Source organism: Schistocerca nitens, chromosome 1 (genome assembly GCF_023898315.1).
Source record: "Schistocerca nitens isolate TAMUIC-IGC-003100 chromosome 1, iqSchNite1.1, whole genome shotgun sequence".
In the NCBI taxonomy this organism is placed as follows: domain Eukaryota; kingdom Metazoa; phylum Arthropoda; class Insecta; order Orthoptera; family Acrididae; genus Schistocerca; species Schistocerca nitens.
The window spans coordinates 39,670,199-39,683,899 of NC_064614.1; positions in this window are offsets into that span (position 1 = coordinate 39,670,199).

Here is a 13,701-nt window from a genome sequence, read left to right on the forward strand (position 1 = left end):
CATCTACCGCATGCACTAGAAATTGGTACCAGTATCCCTCATTTGAGGTGCGGAATTATCACATTTCTGAGCCAATAGCATGTTTTCTCCAACAGTACTATACTCGTTACAGTTATTATTCCTTTTAAACTGTAGTTGAATACCTGTAAATTTTATTTAACACTATACCACAGCAAAGGCAATATAGGGCAGCTATTATTGAAGCAAAAAAACAACAATACACTATATGTATCGTGGCATCAAAAAATAAATGTAAAAAAGCTTGGAATATAATAAACTCAGTCCCCAAAAATAACAAACCAAAAGAGGTAGCTGTCTCTGCAAATTATTTTTAACAATTTCTGTATTCAGTCAGTTAGGGATACTCAGAAAAATATAATTAAACCCGCGGAAACTGCTGCTCAAATGATGGCAAATTGTAATTTGGGGTTTAGGCATTATAGACATAATTTTGTGTTCTCTGAAGTGACGCAGCAGGATGTTTTAAATATTGTAAATAAGTTTAAGTCTTCGAGCAGTGCCGATATATCCTGTAAGATATTGAAAAATGTTATTGAATGCATTGTCGGCCATCAACCTTATGTTATAAATAAGTGTCTGACACAGAGAATTTTCCCCAATGTACTGAAGTTATGTAGAGTTGTTCCTCTGTATAGGAATGTAAATGGAAAATGTCCATCTAGTTACCGCCCCATATCACTCACTCCTATTTTTCTAAAGTATTAGAAACTCTTATGTATAACCAAATGTGTAACTTTCTAGATAATAATTCTTTTATTTCCAATGAGCAATTTGGTTTTAGGAAAAATAGATCGACCACTCATACTATTGATTCGCTCGTTAAAAAAGTTCTCCAGGTATTCGAAGATAAGGAGTTTGCTCTGCTCACCTTTTATGATCTGAGTAAAGCATTTGATTGTGTGAACCACAAGTTACTTGTGCATAAATTAGAGATTTTAGGTTTTCAAAACAGTGGCTTGGGTATTCTTAGGTCTTTTTTGGAGCTCCATAAACAGATTGTTTGTATTAATGAAAATAGATCCAATGTAGCCCATGACCTGTGTGGTGTGCCTCAGGGCTCGGTGCTTGGCCCACTGCTTTTTCTGATTATGATTAATGATTTACCATCTAATGTAAGTTCCCGTTCAATCTTATATGCTGACGATACAACCTTTATCAACAATGACACTGACATTGAATTGTTAAAAAATATAACAGAAAATACCATCAGTGAAGCATCAAAATGGTTCAGAGCGAACGGTTTTTTATTAAATGAAAGTAAGACACAGTTTTTCAGCTTAAGATAAAGCTTATTTCTGAATGTTTCAAATAATGTTAAATTTCTTGGTATATATTTAGATAGTAAACTTAATTGGAATTACCATATTAACTATAAATCTGCAAGGCTTTCTAGAGTAATCTATTTCTTGAGAAGGTTAAAAGGTTATGTATCAGATCAGTATATTAGATCAGTATATTTTGCCTTCTTTCAGAGCATTATTTCTTATGGTTTACTCACTGGGGAAACTGTAGCCATGTACATGATATTTTTCTACTGCAAAAAAGTTGTAAGAATTATCACTGATTCTGGTAGATTAGATTCCTGTAAGCCATTGTTTGTCAAACTTAAGGTTATGACTGTTGTTAATCTATATATATATATATATATATATATTCAGTTGTTCTACATACCATGAATAATTTAGCAAACCAGCAATTAAGAGAAAATATACATTCGTATAATATGAATAACAGGAAACACATTGACGTACCTTTTCAACATTTAACTAAGTCTTTAAAAAGCTATCATGTAATAGATTCCAACTGTTGGAATAAATTTTCTCTTTGTAAATTCGATTGTCCTATTGAAAAGATCAAGCCAAAACTGTATGAGTGGCTGGTCGCACATCCTTTTTATTCCCTTGATGAATTTCTTGATTGCAGTCAAAAACAAATAATATTATAAAATTTAGCTGCTCCCAATATACTATATTAATTATTTCATTAGCAGTTCTAGCTACCTACTTGTTAGTAGCTAGTAATAATATTAATTATTTCATTAGCAGTTCTAGTTACCTATTTGTAAGTAGCTGGTAATAAGCATTAATCTGGTTTTTTTTCTGCAGAGTTGCAAAGGGCAGTTATTATAATCTGATGCAATATTTCTTTGTATATAATATGTTTTCCTGTCTTGCTATTCAGTATTGTGACTTTTTCCTGCATTTTGTACTGGTACATTCTGATTGATTTGGTTGTACTGCCTCACTTAATATGTTGTATCTTCTGTTTATTGACTATTTATAAAACTATTGTAATATTGTAATTATAACTCCTGCATATAATTTTGTTTATATTTTGTAATTTGGCGTTGTCTATTGCTTCAGTAAGCTTAACAACAATAAAATATTATTATTATTAAAGAAATAAATGAAATTTTACTGTCGTTCAATAGACAACATCAAGTTACAAAAGTACAAATATATCATGTATACACACAAAAAGATTTGCTTAAAAAGCTAAAACTGCAATAAGTTACAACAAATTTTCAATAAAATATAATATTTAAGATAAAACAATTTGAACAAGGCGTCTTATCCACAAACGCGAAAGAAATTATGGTACACTGTCCAAACAATTGCTGCTAACTTGTAACATTTTCGCACTTATAACAGTCATCAACTGATGAAAATAGATTAATAGATAATCAACTGTACACTCTGTATTAACTATATTGAATGGAATTTCTACTCATTCTAGAGAACGTTTGTTGATTATTTTCACATCCTACCACGTCTTAGCTGTTTAATGATTTAGATAGTCTACAGGAAGTTATATCAGTAAGCCTATTATTTCTGCTATCATGAGAGGATAATCCTGTCTAAGATTGTATTCAGATAATTTAGTCTTTGTATACAAGAAAACAGTGTAAATGTACAAATATATGAGAGTTAATATTATAAGCGAATAAACAATAGTCCACAGTGGGCAAGTTATCGTGAATTTGTAGTAATCCCAATAAACTTCTTTTGTAGTATCAAAAATTTCTAAAAATGGCTACTATTGCACCATCATGAAAGCCCATTGAATGTAACACTGTGAAAAAAGGAAAATAAGCTAATCTTGCTTAAGCCAAACGTGCAAGATTTTTTTTTCAGTTTCTCAACAAGTACACCATTCTAGACAACCTTGCAACGTGTATCCCAAAGCAGTTTACTATCAATGACAATACTTAAAAACTTAACACTGCATCAACAGTCTTCTACTGGCAAATGTCTTAAGCTAAATACAGTTTGCTGAGTTTTACTCTCAATGAGCAAAAATTCAATAGCTAGAACCAGATACACACTGGTGATAGGGTGTCTGTAGTCATAGTATGAAGGGTATCGAAGCCTGAATTGACACTGAAAAAGTTGGTATCACTAACCTAGAGAAGGAAGCGAGTTTTTATATAAAATGGCAAACCATTTATCATTAGAATAAATGAGAAAGGTACCAGACCTAACCTTCGTGGCACACCATGTTTAACTGCAGCTGTCTGCAATCTCTTGTTCTCAATAACACAATTAGTTTATGCATATTGATTAATGATTCAAAAAGGTTACCCACTTTGTTGTTAATGATAGAATAATAAAATAATTTGTTGAGAAGTGAATCATGCTCTACACAGTCGAAGGTCTTGATGAAGTTGCAAAATATACCCTGATTACAGTTTTTCTCCTTATGAGCACTAAGCACCTTTTTAATCAAAGAGTTAATAGAAAGAACAGTACAGTTGCCCTTCCTAAAGTCAAACTGTGCAGCAGAAAGAATGTTATTATGTTCCAAATAATCACAAAACTGATAACAGATTATGGATTCTGAAACTTTAGATAAGACCATTGACAGATACACTGAGCGATAATTAGAGAGGCAATTAATCACCCAATTCTTATAAATGGGTGGAACTGTAGATAATTTTAATACCTAAGGAAACACATCCCCATTTAAACATTTAGTTATTCGAGAACTAAGAGGAAATGCTATACACTCAATCATCGTTTTTCATATATTACTAGAAAGATGGTGCGTAACTACACTATCAGAAAGACTAAAATTATTTACGATACTAAAAACAATATCTGGTGTTACCTTAGAGATAAAATTGTCTTTCAGTACATACCTTACATTATGACATATTATGAGATCAGGTAAATCCTAACAATGCTTCCACATATTTCATTAATTGACAGTATTGAAAAGTTATAAAATTCAACAGCTGAGCCTGCTGCAGCCTATGTTTGTTTACTCTTGGCCACTGAGTTTATTACACTCGATGCTTTCCTGTATTTGTTTTTTGATGATTCCATATTAAACAAGTTACGTTCTTACTTAGCACGATTTATTGCATGTTTACAATTCTTTTGAGCTCTTAAGCATATCAGCTAACCAAACCTGTTTGGTATAATCTATAAAAATCTAAACACATTAACAATCTATTTTTCAGACAGGCTAGTTGAAAAATATACCATGCATTCATATACCTATGCTCATTTATGTTACATGTGTTGGGATCGACTTTACATTTTCACTGAGGAAAGTTGGGCCCAAAAACATTTAAGAGAGCACAAAAAAATCAGTCAAAGACTATATTAGCAGAACAATGACTATTATTATAAAACAAATATTTCAGTCATAATTCTCAAGTGAAACTATAAAACTAGAAATTTTATCCAGCATCATTGGTCTTGTGATGGGCACCTTACGCTCTTTAAACTCCTTAGACTTCACATTCAGTATACTTATTTCTACCCAAACTGAATCTTGATCCAAAAAGCAAAAAAAAAAAGCTAAAAGAGCACATTAACATTTGTAAGTACAATGGTCATTCAGAAAGTAAAGAATGTTTTGTTTTGATATGTGACAACGTCCACCTACCACCATTGCCTACTGATCAATGATCACGGTACTCATCCACTTCAGTTTGGCAGCAACTATGACACAATATAGATAAATTTCTCAATATGGAAACTTCCCCTATGCTGTGGATAAGCCATGTCTCTGCAATATCCTTTCTTTCAGGAGTGATAGTTCTGCAAAGGTTCGCAGGAGAGCTTCTGTTAAGTTTGGAAGGTAGGAGGCGAGGTACTGGCAGAGGTAAAGCTATGAGGACGGGGCGTGAGTCGTGCTTGGGTAATTTACCAAAAGTTTTACAGCAGCATATTTTACCCCTTTCTGTGCCAAAGATAGGTTAAGTAGAGGACAGAGTAAGTCTTTCTTTCTTCTGGTGTTATAATCATGAATGTCACTGTTGTTTTTAAACTAGTCCATGGAGTTGAGAACAAATTTCATTACTGAGTAAATGTAGTACTGTGAGGCTGTTGTAAGAATTCCTAACCTTTTAAAGAGAACCCTACAAGATGTGCGTCTATGAGCCCAACACATTTTTCTAACCACTTTCTTTTGAGCAGTGAATACTTTTTCTAAGTGTTGAGTTACATCAAAATATTATTCCGTATGACATCAGAGAGTGAAAGTATGCAAAGTATGTTAGCTTACTAATCTCTGTATCCTCAAAATCAGCAATTATTCTGGTTGCAAAAGTTGCTGAACCTAGTCGCTTTAGGAGATCCAAAATATGAATTTTTCAATTACGATTCCCATGATGATGATGATGATGTTTGGTTTTTGGGGCGCTCAACTGCATGTTCATCAACGCCCAACGATTCTCATCTATATGTACAACTAAAAACTTAGTATGCTCTACGCTGGCTACTGACTTCTGTTGATGTGTTATATTTATTGAATGAACTGTATTCCTTGTAGTAGAAAACGGGATGCTCTATGTTTTCTCAAAGTTCGAGCAAGCCCATTCGCAGAAAACCAATCAATTACTTTTCCAAAGACATTATTTGTATTTTTCCTATTAGTTTCTTTTACTGGATTAATAATGATGCTTCTGTCATCAGTAAACAGTGTCACTTTAGCTTCTTGTTTCAGGTAAGAAGGGAAGTCATTCACATATATCAGGAACAGAAGGGGACCCAAGATCGAACCCTGTGAAACATGTAATGTGATTTCACCCCAGTTAGATAAAGTGGGAAACTTCCTTAAATCACTTAAACCATATAAGGAAACTTTTTGCTTCCTGTTCTGTAGATATGAATTTTCCATTTATATCATAGAATTGCAATTTCTGTAACATAATGTCATGGTTCACACAATCAAATGCTTTGGATAGGTCACAGAAAATTCCTATTGGTGACATTTTACTATTAAAGACTCTATTATGTGGGCAGTGAAACTGTATATTGCCATCTCAGTGGAACAACATTTTCAGAATGCAAAATTTGATTTACTAAGTATCCCATCACTCTTGGGGTGGCTAACCACTTTTGAGTACATTACTTTCGTGACAGTTTTTGAAAATTTTTGAGCAAGGATACTGGCTAGTAATTATTGATATCTGTGGTGTCCCCTTTTTTGTAGAATGGCTTGACAATGGCATATTTTAACCTGTCTGGGAAAATATCTTGGGTTAGTGATGCATTAAAGATGTGACTCAGAACATCTGCTGTAACTGCTCCAGGTTGTTTTCATATCTTGTTTGAGATGTCCCCTACTCCAAAAGAACATTTATTTATCGAAGATTCAATGATTTTCCGTTTTTCACAAGAGGTTGTTAGATAAAAACTAATCTGACTAGGGTTTCTCAAAACTGACTATTCCATGTACTGCTTGGCTTTTTCTTTCGAGCTATTTTTACCAATTTTTTCACCTACACTTAATAAATAGTTGTTAAATACATTATCTACTTGTGTACTGTTAGTTAATATTGTCTCATTCTCTCTAATAGTAATACTACCTATCCCAGTGGTTACTTTTCCTATCTCCATCCTAACAAGATTCCATATTGATTTGATTTTATTGTCTGAATTGTTAATTTCATCTCTAATTTACATATTTTTTGATTTTCTGACAACTTTTGTCAGCATGTTACAATAATTTTTATAGTGTAAAATTACTTCTGGTTCTTTACTAATACTTGCTGCTTAATACAATTTTATTTCCCTTTCTGAAGACACTTCAACACTTGTAGTGATTCAAGGTTTCGTTGAAAACTGTTTGGTGTTACATCTAGTAATTCTTTTGGGCAACAGTATTCAAAAAGGAACATAAATTTATCAAGAAATATGTTGCATTTATCATTGCCATTTGGCTCATTATAAACATTTCCCCAATTAACATTACTTAAACTTTCTTTCAATTGCTCTATAGATACCAGATTAACCAGCCTTAAGCGTTTACTTAATTTTCTACACTGTACACCCTTCTTGGTTTTGTAAGTTAATCAGTTGTGCATCATGGTCTGATAATCTATTTCTTGAAGGGAAAGCATGTGTTACTTTTACATCCTCTTGCTGCACAAATACATTATCTATTAGAGTGCTACTGTCTTGAGCTATACTTGTAGGGAAATTGATTTCTGTTTCTAAGTTATATATCATTAATAACACTTCTAGTTCACTTTTGTTATCGGAATTGCTTAGAAAAGTTTAAATTGAAATCACAACAGATTAATAACTTCATTTTTTTGTCTGACAGACAGCATATTAGGGAGTCAAACTTTTCTATGAATAGCTCCCAATGTCCTAATGGAGACCTATACATTGTTGCTAATATCAACACTACACTATCTAGCTGTAGTTCACAAGTACAAACTTCAAAGTGCTGATCGACACGAAATTTGCTTACTTCTACAGTTTTGTACTTATACCCTTGTTTTGTGTAAATGGCAACTCCTCCTTTATCGTTGCTAGGTCTGCAAGTGGATGATGCTAAAATATACCCATTTATACTGATACTTTCCATCGCCACATTATGTGGTGTTCAGACAGACAAAGTATATCAATTTCATTCTTATTTGTGAGAATATCTACTTTATTTTTTATTCCCCTGATATTTTGAAGAATTAAATTGATACTACCCTTAGCTCTATCCTACTTACTGTATACGAAGCTTCTTTTATCCTATTTTTCTTTATTATTGAAATTTTCTTGCTTATTGAATTTTATTTAAACTCAGCTCAAACAGGGGAGAAAAATGTACTGAAGGGTGACGTAACATTATTCAGAGTAGATGAAATAAATTCGCAAGCGACCTCAGAGAGCATTTTTTCCCAAGATAATAGCGAAAAATGCGAATTGCATGGATTCCGAAAAATTTGTTTGTTCTACATCACGTAGACAGAACCTGATAACAAGGGAAAAAATCCGAAAGATACACAAGATGCTAGCATGTCGTCAATGTCCGTGTCATCAATGTCTGAAATGCAAGTGATATTAAAAGCTACTTGTGACCTAAATACAAAATATGCAATTTGCGCACAGGTTTGTACAATGACTTAACAGAGAAGTCTGGCGATTTTAAAGCAAAGTTATCGTGGACCTGTGCAGACATTTAGTAAAAGTGCTACACACATACTTGTCCACTGACAATAATAGATAAGCTTGATCAGAAGTCTTGTCTGTAAGTCAAGATCAAAAGGAAACAGTGGACAGGCTTAACAATATAACCGAAGTTCAGAATAATTTACAAACCGCGCAGACCTAAATTACAGAAACTGTGAAGGTTGTGCATGGGAACATCACGGTATTTGCAGTCAGTTTACAAGGACTTAACCGGATGAAGTATAAAAACTATCAGGAGAGGTGAAGAATTTGAAACTAGGTGACGAATTCGTAAAAATATACCATGAACCGATGTACAAGGATACGAGGAAACTAAATGAAAGTGCCGAGGTTGGGTTGCTAGATAGTGACACTATGCTTACACAGAATTTCGTGCAAGAGTATAAAATGTACACAGATGTCATGGAAGAACTAATGACACAGAAGGAAAGAAAAATAATTGCTAAAATCGACTCAGATATTAATGCAGCAGAATAGCGAATAAGTAAAGAGCTCGTGAATGGCAGCAGTAGTTCAAAGGAGCCGACCGCAACTAACAATCAAACCTGAATCGATATTTCAGGAAACGGAAATGTTCATATGCTTTCACCTGCAACTGTATCTGACGGAGAAGAAAGGGAATATAATTTATAACAACGAATGCCAATGACAGAGTCATTGTATATTGTGTACAGTCGCAAGCATCTGGCGACGGTGCCGCAGCCTCTGAGTGCAGCACCTCGTTTGTCATTTACTTTAGCCTATGAAGGCTTAATTAGGCACATGCAATTTTCAGTATATTCGACTGAGGGCAAGAAAACAAACCCTGCCATATTGATAAGAGTATTCTGGAATGTGCTGCCACGTAACTGGATGGAAGCACAAAATATCAGATTCGTAGTAGGCTGTACCCAAGATGACACTTTGCTTTGGGTTACTGACATGGCTGAGCGCTGCCACACGTTCGAACAATCTGCGCAAGCGTTTCTTGATAAATTCTGGTCAATCGCTGTAGAAGACAGGTTGCGTCGTGAGGTGTGTAACTATCATCCCGTTAACAGTAAACAGGGAGGACTGCGTCGTTACTGGATGAATCCAATCTCATATTTTGACGTCTTAAAGACACTCAAGGGTCGGCTGCAGCGGCATATTAAGGAAAAATTGGTGACAACACCAGAGAACGATCTCGAGTACTTTCTCTCTATTCTCGACTCGCTTGATCTTATTTACGGCGAGGGGTAACCTCCAGGTGAGAGCAGGAATTTACAGCCTTATGTGTAGCGTAATGGAAACTGCTTTAACTAAAAGAACAACAATAACAGTGGAAACAATCGACATGGTTGGCATCCTTACGCTCCTCACCAAAGTAACATAAATATGAACTACAGTAATAGAGGAAACTACAGGTACCAAAAAAAGGGATAGGAGAGAACACGAGCCAGGTTACCATTGGTTAACTGTGGAACAAAGGGGTCCACATACAAGATTTCCACCGCCAGTAGATAATAAAAATCGATATGGCAACTGGATAGGGCATACCAACTGCATGAGGCACCCTAAAAAAATAGCAATGGTTACAGGAGACATGTACAAGAGAGAGGACAAGAACAAAGGGAAACTGATTCGCGATCCAAGCAGGACTGGATAGGGCATACCAACTGCATGAGGCACCCTAAAAAAAATAGCAATGGTTACAGGAGACATGTACAAGAGAGAGGACAAGAACAAAGGAAAACTGATTCGTGATCCAAGCAGGATACAAACTGGAGAAAAGCGACGAAATAACCTGATCATCCCCAAAGGAAAATAGAAGCTGGCAGCGATCATCCTCCAGTCGGAGACCGAAAAAGGAGCAGGGTTAAGCACTTATTTACGAATTGTTTTATACGCTATGACCAGTACAGTGATATTAAGAAGGAATTATGTGTGGATGACGAAAGTGACATTAAAAAAGCAGAGGAAATAGTACAAGCCATGATAAAGTCTAAAATAGACAATGTGACTGCACTCATTGTACTTGATACAGGGGCGTTGAACAACATTATTTCACGAAGTTTGTTCGATGAAATGAGAAAGGATATTGAGATATAAACTTTACCAGTGCAAAAGTGCCATATCCTTCCTGCAGTTGGGTAAGGACATCACCATAGAATGTATCTTTTTGGTAGAAGAAAAACTGAATGTCAATTGTTTAGTGGGGATGGATGCTTTCAGATCATTCAAAGTACAGATTGATTTATGTAATGGAAAGTGTTATTTCACAGTGGATGTAATGGATCATTTCTTTTTTTATACATATAAGACATGTTGTGGGAAAGATAATATTTTCAAAGAGTAGAGATACGCTCTTCAACTGGTTAATTTCTGTATCTTCACATGTTTGCCTCTATAAGTGGTAGCGGGTGGATGTATGATGAGTTCCACCATGTTAGTATTGTTCAAAAATGTGTATTCTAACCGCACATTAAAGAAGCGTTATAAAAGTCATTAGGGGAACGTTATATCAATAACCTCCTCTGTTCATCATTTCGCCTGCGCCGAGAATCCTGCCTCAAGAGGAGCGAAACAGACAAGAGAAATTTGCGTGAGCTGTGGACGGGCAATCCGGTAACAGTATTTGCATAACCAGCTCTATGCACAGTGCAACTATTTCAAAAGAAGTATGTAAATTTAAATATCAAATGTTGGTGAGTTAAGAATGTATTGACTTTGAAGGTCTGTTGATATTAGTGCCAGTTAAAGTTCACACAGGAGGTGTGACCCTTCCAATTAAAATTTTAATTATTCAAGCAGTAATTATTATTTATTCACCCCCTATTCTGCCACTATTCAATGGCGACCGTTCAAAGGACGACGCCAAGCGGAGTATGAACAGACCTTTCAGTTCTTGAGATAACAATTTTTTTTAGATAAATGATCCATTTTATCATTACACAAAACTAATGAGACTTTCGTTGCATTTGTTACATGTCTGTGAGATTGAAGCCAATAAAAACTTAAAGGAACAAATTAAAATTAAATTCTGCCTAAAAACGAGAAGTGCCAAGAATGCAGATTTCAATGGTGAAGGCAGGAAGCTGCTACGTTGTATGCTTCTATGGCCGCGCTTGGTGCCTTCTCTCTGGCTGTAGATAATCTCTTTTCCTTCCAATTAATTTCCTTAACGAAAGTGGATTTCTAAAGAAAAGAAGAAAATTTGATTGAAAAGTACTGATACAAACAAAACTTCATTTTTGAAATTTTTTTCATAATTTTGTTAAATACTGTTCACAATGGAGTCAAAGGAACTCATTACAAAATGCAGTATGCCAAGATGGAAATACGAGCGTGGAAACAATTGGAAGTAACGCGCCAACTCATGAACTAGCTGATGGCTTCCAAAACAACGAGGTTGGCGTCCCACTATTAAAAAAATGATGACACTGGTAATATAACTAATCTTGATGTCACTTTTATGACGCTCAGAGAGACAATTCCTCAGTTCTCACCCAAAAACATTTTTCCAAATAGTGAAACTGAAGTGTGCTCATGATGTCGCGAACGCAACAGCAGGAAACAGTTCGTAAAAGCAATGTAAATACTAGTGGCACGCAAAATTTGACACAATTCGTGCTACTAATAACGCAACGGTTTACAAAGCAACAGGAATTTTATTGTAACACAACAATTTAAGGGTATACAACAACACTTTACACACCAAAGTCAGGAACTTACCGATTTTAAGGATAGTTTTAGTCAACAGTTCAGTGAGGTGAGCAAAACTATATGCACTGAATTATCTTACGAACTATCTGGGAAGTTGACAGAGCTAGGTAAACAACTAAAACAAGACAGAATTACCCACATGTGCCGCAATATAAATATCTTAACGGAAAAAGTATCATCTGTAGACGATAAACAGGAACAACCTGCAGGTAAGCTACAAAACCTTAGTGAAGCATATTCTCAAATTCAGGAGACGCAATCCCAAGTGGACGCGTCGGTAAAAAATGTGACGAACGCAGTCAGCGAGCTGCAAGACGTATGCAAAAACCTACCAACAGAAATACACATATTGAATTTAAGAGTAGACCAATTTGTCAAAAAACAGAGAGATCAGTTATGCGCAGATGTAAAGGAAATAACTGAAAAAGCTGAAGCCAGGATGCTGGATAAGGGCAGCACCCTAGCTGAAAAGGTCATGTCAGAGTGCAAAATTTATGTAGGTACTGTAGAAAAAGCTCTAAAAGAGAAAGAGAGCCAACTTCTAGCTAAAATAGATTTAGGTTTAAAGAAAGTGCAGGAAAGGTTACGAGGCAGTATTGCTAAAACTGCTGACATTTCAAAACAGCATGAACGAACCCATGCTTTTAGAGAAGTTCAATACTTTCACTGGGTACCCACAATACGGGGCTAGCCCATCGAAGGAAAACAGTAAAGGTTGCAGAATGCAGCAACGCTTACCGGCAGTTGTAACTGTCGAGCAAGCGCAGTTGCTATGTGCTGCACCACAAGCAAACATAAACACGCCTGTCACTGACAGCGCTGCGTGTTTGTCAACTTTACTTGTAGATGAGGGATAACTTACGCATCAGCAATTTCTGATATTTACCTCTGAAGGGAAAGGAACACACCCCATGTTCTTCATCACAGCATTTCAAAATATTTTCCCTCCTATGTGGACCGAAGCCCAGAAAATTAGATTTGTTGTTGGATACACACAGGATGACGTTCTGTTAGGGGCTACAGACATGGCAAATGTTGCCGCTACAATGAACTATTTGAGAGAGCCTTTCTGGATAAATATTGGTCTGAGGACTTGCAAGAGAGTGTCAGACGGGAAGTATTCAACCCAGCTCCATTCAACAGCAACCATGGAAGCTAAAGGTGTTATTTTGAAAAATATTCGAACAAAACCAGATACTGAATGAACCCGGTATCTCAAGTAGACTTGCTGAAAATTTTAAAGAGCCATCTTCCTGCCCACGTTCTATTCCAGAACACGATATCGAATTCTTTCTATCAGTACTAGACTCAAATAGATTTGACATACGAAGAAAGACCAGTACAGTGTAAGCCTGTTAATACTCAGATAGCGCCACAGAGATTTGCAGACCAAAAAGTGAACAACAAATTCGTAGTACAGATGCCAACAGTACCCCATACAGACCTATGGTAATGGTAACGGTAATCAGAATGGCAATGGACAAAGCCGTAAATCCAATGGCGGATATAAAAGAAACAGGTAAAAATTCAGCAAAAGCAACTACAATGGGCAAGTAGCCTATACTATGTG